At 38.4% G+C, this 6,639-nt stretch overlaps 1 protein-coding gene and 1 pseudogene across 1 annotated transcript in view; both read left to right on the top strand.

The window, feature by feature from the left end:
- Nucleotides 1–6,639, top strand: part of MIPEP (mitochondrial intermediate peptidase) — a 187,687-nt gene that overhangs the window by 105,859 nt on the left and 75,189 nt on the right. The gene's annotated exons all lie outside the window — the stretch shown is intronic.
- Nucleotides 3,950–4,103, top strand: LOC114009837 (uncharacterized; annotated as a pseudogene).

The raw sequence follows: 6,639 nt of genomic DNA, 5'->3' as shown, positions 1-6,639 counted from the left end.
AGAGAAAAATGGAGGGAAGGAGGGAAAGTGAGAAACCAAGCCACCAGGTGTGGAACTCGAATCATGGTCCACCATGTGAGAGTCCAGCGCCTTAACCACCATGCCACCTGCTGGTCCTAGTAGAATTCTTGAATGCAGCATTCATCAAGGTAATAAGACAAGGAAAACAAAAGGTATAAACATTGGAGAGGAAGGAACAAAACTCATTATTTACAGATGACTGACCATTTGCAGATAAATTGTTAAAATTAGTAAGAAATTAGCAGCTTTTCTGAATAAGCCAAAGTACTTTGAAATCAATTTCTATTCATGATTAGTGAACTAAAGAGAATTTTAAGGATATTAAGGATACCATTATGGCAAAATAAATAAATAAATACATAAACTAAGTTCCTACTAAGAAATACTTTTAAAAAGTATATTACTTTTATGTAGAAAATGATAAACTTTGCTAAAAGATATTTTCAGAATCCTAAATAAATAAATAATTGAACCATATTTATACATAGATTCAATGTCAAAAAGATGTCCATTATTTTCCCACTAAATTAAAACATGTTATGCAATTCTGTTTGTTTGTTTTAACCCAGCATGCTGACTGTGCAGTTTTATACAGAAGAGCAATGGCCCAGGAATTACAGAGCAGTTCTAAACAGCAGCAAGCTGGGGCTGTTGCCCACTCAGGATTTAGGTTTCCAATAAAGATATAGGAGTTAGGACAGTGGAGCACTTGTGTTTGGATGGACAATTACAGCAGTAGCAGGAACCCAAACACAGACTCTACACATCTGTGAACTCTTGATTGTGAACTGAAAGGTACTATAGATTTGTGGGCAAACAAGGAACTGTTATTGAAAGTGATGCTGTAGTGATTGGTTACCCATATGGACAAAATGAAAATTGGAACTTAGTCTTACATTGTACATACACATACACATATCACACACAAATAAAGACCCAAATGTGAGAAATTTTCAAATATTTAGAAGCCAGTGTAAACTAATATCTTTATGTAGTCTTTTTTTTTTTTTCCCTGATGGCCAGAAAGTATAGCAGTCCTAGAGGCAGAGTGAGTCAGAGAGAAAGCATTTTTCAGTGAGGTGTGGTCATGCTGCAATTCTTTTTCCTCCTTTTTCTCTTCCCTGTCATGATTTTGGGCACCCGTATCCATGTACCCAGGTTGTTTTTTAAGCTAACAGGGGTGGGACTCAAACCTGTTAGCTGACTAAGTTAGCCCTGAACTTAAACACTGTGCTACTGGCTGCCCTGATCATCTTTTTCTTTTTCTTTTTCTTTTTTTTTTTTAATATTTACTCAGAGTATTGCATCTCTCTCTTTTTTATTTTCATTTTCTAGAGGGTACATATGCTTGCTGGGAAAGAGAGAGAGTGGAAGGGAAAGTGAGGAAGCACTCTCCAGGGGAAATGATCATGCTGCAATCCTTTCTCCTCTTTCTCCCTCCTTTCAGGATTTTGGGCATGCATGCTCACTTGCCTAGCAAGTTTCATATGCCACTGGGTCTGGAACTTGAACTACATAGTCAGTCATGTGGCATGCAGTTGCCTTAACCACCATGCCACCGACTGGCCTGCTTTTATCTTATATACAATACAAAAGACCCAAAAATTCACCTATATTAAAATTTAAAAGTTAAAAAAATTGAGTATAATATTTACATATTAAAATCCATTCATAAAAATATGTAAAATAGTGAAAAGAAAAGCTACAGCTGGAACTAGATATTTAAACACATATAACTAGAAAAGGATTTTACTTCCATAAAGCTAAGCATCTTAGAAAATGATTTACTTTTAAAGTGTTTTGAATGAGCAAAAGACATGAACATGCAATAAACCATATAAAATGATGTTAGTATTAATCAGGGAATTCTAAATAAGGTCATATTATGATATCATTTGACTGTCACTAGTTTGGCAAACAGTATAAACAGTTGACAATACTAAATGTTGGCAAGATGAGGAATCATGGGAACTCTCATATTCTATAGGTAGGAGTACAAAAAAGTCCCAACTTTAGAAAACAGTTTGACATTATCTATTAAAACTGAGTATGAACATAGATTGTGACCTAGCAGTATGCTCCTATATATAAGCTGGAGGAAGTGTTGTAGTTTTGCTGCTTATCTCTACCGGGTATTTAAAAAAAAAAAAGAGGAGAAGGAGAATTCTGGAAAAGAACCCAAGTGATTTTCAACAGGGAAATGGATAAATAATTTGTGGCATATTCATCAATTGGAATACTATTGAGCAGTGGAAGTTTAGAAACACACATGATGAACCTACAGGCATAAAGTGTTCTTTGTTTTTGTTTTTAAATAATTATTTTATTTAACTTTATTTATTTTAATTTGACCAGAGAGGGACAGAGCGGAAGAGAGAGAGAGAGAGGGAAAGTGAGGAAGCAAGCCGCTAGGTCCTGTACTCAAACCCCGGTCAGCCATGTGGGAGCCCAGCATGCTCACCAGAGAGAGAGAGAGAGAGTGAGAGAGTGTTTGAGATCAAGACAACCTCCTACTAATGCATGGTCATACTGCAGTCTCTTCTCCATTTTTCCATGCTCTGAGGATTTTGTGCACATACCCACTCGTGTTTTATGTGTTATTCAGGGTGCCAGGGCCAGTATCCAGACAGTAGTCAGCTGTGTGGGATCCAACTCTCTTAACCATTAGACTATGGGGCTGGCCTGGAGGCTGATTTCTGCAAGATTTATTTTTATCAGGTGTAATTATATTGAAGTGATATATATTAATATATATATTTGTATGCATGTATACGTATTTATATATTTCATACAAAGCAGTTTCTATCAAGCACAGAACAAAATACAGCTGAAAATTGTGCTAGATTTAGTCAGACACAAAAAGTACAGTTTTGTTTATCATTTAGCATAAAATAAACTGTTTCTAAATCCCAATGTATATATTTTTGCATTAATTCAAAAATTAATAATTCATTAATTAATCATCCCTCTGTCCTGCTTATCCATGCTGTATACACTATCCACACTGTAGTCCCTTAGTAGCCCCCTTGGTTACCAGATAGATTGTCATCGTATTGTAGTCCTTGTGATCAGTTAACTCTTATTTTACTTAATAATGGTCCCAAAGGACCAGAGTAGTGACACTGGCAATTTAGATAGACAAAAGAGAAGTTGTAAAGGGCTTCCTTGTTTTTGTTAATCTCTTAGTGTACCTAATTTATAAATTAAACTTTATCCAAGGTATGTATGTATAGGAAAAAACATCGTATGTAGAGGATTCAGTACTGTCTGTAGTTTCGGGCAACCACTGGAGCACTTGGAACATATCTCCCGCAGTTAATTAGGTTACTGTACTAATGAATATGTTGGGGCCCACGTGTTTAATTCCCATAGGAGCCTCCTTACCTGAAGCATGTGAGAAACGAGGTGCCTTTGTGTTTTCATTGGGCTCCTGCATTTCTCCTCACCTTTGCTGATGCTGTGAGCTATGCCTACTCATTTTTTTTAACTTTTTTTTTTGGAGAGATTTTCACTATAGGGCACGTGCGCTCGCCAGACAGACAGAGACAGACATAGAGACAGAAAGCGAGAAATCACCCCCCAGGGGGATGGTCACGCCACAATCCCTTCTCCTCCATTCTCCTCTTGGGATCTTGGGCACGCACGCACACGTGCCCAGCGTGAGTTTTAAGTCACCAGGTCCGGGACGCGAACCGTGGTCGACTACGTGGGAGTCCAGCGACATAGACATTATGCCAACTGCTGGTTCCCTCATTTTGCATTAGTAAACATAGAGGCATTACGTGTCCCGTGCATAGCACCAGCTAGACCCTGGGAAGTTAAGCAAAATAAAAGATGGCTAGGCCGAAAAGAAGGCTGGTCTAGAGGTAGGTTCAGGTCGACCATAAGACAGACTGGGTGTTTGGTGCTTGATAGGTTGGAGGATGATAGCTTTGCGCAGTGGCAGTATTGTAGCCAATGAGGTTTATCCGAGGCGCGATTACTGCTAATTGATAGGTTGGACGATAGTGATAAAAGAGAAAGCAGGGAATCACACCCTTTATTTTAACAGAGGCCATCTGTGGGAATGAGTTTGCCAGTCAGTGAAACATGCAGGAGGCGTAGCTGCTCTGTGAAGTGCAAAGACAGTGGGTTTTAATTTCACGCACGATTACTGCTAATTGATAGGTTGGAAGATAGTGATAAAAGAGAAAGAGCAGGGAATCACACCCTTTATTTTAACAGAGGCCATCTGTGGGAATGAGTTTGCCAGTCAGTGAAACATGCAGGAGGCGTAGCAGCTCTGTGAAGTGCAAAGACAGTGGGTTTAATTTCACATGACTAGAATATCCAGTTGGAGATGAACAGCTCTTGGATTGGATCATTGAGTCTGAAATCCATAAAGCAGGTCATGGTGGGGGCTCTGTAGATTGGGAGTCATTAGCCTAGAGGAACCATGAGACACCGGTAATGTACAGCATAGAACCAGGAGAGCCTGCCAAATAAGATGAGGGAAAATCTAGGAAACCACCTAGAAGAGTATTAGAGCAGTGGGTGGACAGGACTGGTTGCCAAAGGGCTCAAGAGATGTCAGTGGAGGTGATTTTCTTACTTGAAAAGACTTTTTTTCAGGCACCAACAAAAATAAAAATTTAAAACATATTCTTCTATTTCTATTACTACGATCACAACAGCATAGTGCTTTGCTCTTCTTTATTATTTCAGGATTTCATTGTCTGTTTGGTAGCTTGGGACATCGTTTATAGAATGTTTGTTTTGGATGTGTGTTCTGAGTTCCCAAATAACAGACTAATAAATAAATGCTTAACATACAATTTATGTGTAATTTGAGGACTTCCCACGTTGAAATTGTTTGATTTTTAGAGCAGATTCTTAAACCGACCTTGCTGTTGCTATGTTTGTATGTGCAAAGGGAAGTAACCACTAATTTACCAGTGGGGAACTGGAGTGCAACCAACAGTAAACCCCGTTGTTTATATAGTGTGCTCATCCCGGATTGACTTTCAAACAGACCGCTTAACCATGTGGAAAGATGAGAATTGGAGATGAATCAATATAATGGAAGAGTGCAAAGAGATTCTGAGAGTCCTATTATCATATTTACTGTTTGTGGTTCTGTTTTATTTTTCAGTAGTCTCAAAAGGAAAAAGAAAAACATCTGCCCTGAGAAAATGGCATTGGTATACATAATTTGGGTGTTAAGCCTTTTTTTTTTTTTTTAACAGAGTTTATTTTTTTTTCCTGTTTACTTGAGAATTTGTTGTTCATTTTTCGTTAAGTTTTCTATTTGTTTTTCCCATGAGTGAAAGAGAGAATGAGACAGCACCCTAATCCGGCTCTTAATGCTCTAATCTACCTCCAGCCTCAGCGAGCCCCGGTTCATGGGCACACATGTACTCAGTGTTTACAAGGAGGACTGAACACAAACCTGGAACCTTCCCATGTGGGTCAGCCCTGCAGAGCAATGCGTTTTACTGCTGTGCCACTGTCCAGCCCTGACAGCCCATTTTTTTTTTTTTTTTGAGAGAGAGATTACCCAGACAGTCCATTTTTTTTTTTTGAGAGAGAGTGATTTTTGCTATCGGGTGCATGTACTTGCCAGAGAGACAGAGAGTGACAGAGAGACAGAAAGTGAGAAATCACCACCCTGGGGACATGACCACACTATAGTCCCTTCTCTTCTCTTCTTATCTTGGGATTTGGGTCACGTGTGCACACATGCCTGACATGAGTTTTAAGCCACTGGATCCAGGACTCAAACCATGGTCGACTACATGGGAGTCCAGCAATGTAACCATTATGCAATCTGCTGGCCCCCAGATAGTCAATTTCTAAAGGTTTCTTTGTTTAAAATGCATATTTAAGACACATGTATACACTCTCATGTGTAGAAATACATGAAGATAGCTGACATTTGAGTATTCAAGCATCCTAAAGTTGTTTTTATAGTTTATATTTTAAATGTGTATCTTAAAACTTTTCATAGGCAACTGTACAGTTTTAGTTCAGTTGTTAAGCAGAAAATTTTATCACTGCTTATTTTTCTGATGTAGCATCAAATATTAATGATTTTATTTTAAATGTTAATTTTAGAGTAATTGATTAAATTACATGAAGAAAAAAATTATCTGTTATATGATTTTTACCATTTAGATTAAAATATAGATTTTTACCAATTATTTTGAAAGAAAGTCTAGTAAGAAAACCCATGATCCTGTGGGAGTCTACATAGAAATCTGAGGTCTGCTTTTAATGTTTCCTTTTCTCATCTCACACTTGCTCAGTTGTTGGTTTAAACAATAACATAATCCTTTTTCTTTTCCTTAAATGTGTGAAAAGTATTTTTAGGAGCCGGGAGTTGGTGTGGTAAAGGTACTGAATCCAACATGGCCAACTCTGCAGTTTGAGTCCTGAAGCCAGCAGCTTAAAAAACATGCTGAATGCCTGTGTGTGTGTGTGCCCAAATCCTGAGAGGAGAATGGAGGAGAAGGGATTGCAGAATGACCATCCCTCGTGGGGGGTGGGGCTGGATTTCTCACTTTTCTCTCTTTCTCTCCAGTAGCATACACACCCTATGGCAAAATCTCCCCCCCCCCCTTTTTTTTGTAATCACTAGGA

This window comes from Tupaia chinensis, unplaced genomic scaffold (assembly GCF_000334495.1).
Source record: "Tupaia chinensis unplaced genomic scaffold, TupChi_1.0 Scaffold000634_1, whole genome shotgun sequence".
Classification (NCBI taxonomy): domain Eukaryota; kingdom Metazoa; phylum Chordata; class Mammalia; order Scandentia; family Tupaiidae; genus Tupaia; species Tupaia belangeri.
Note: the sequence above shows the minus strand (reverse complement) of the source record. Positions and strands in the feature narration are given on the sequence as shown.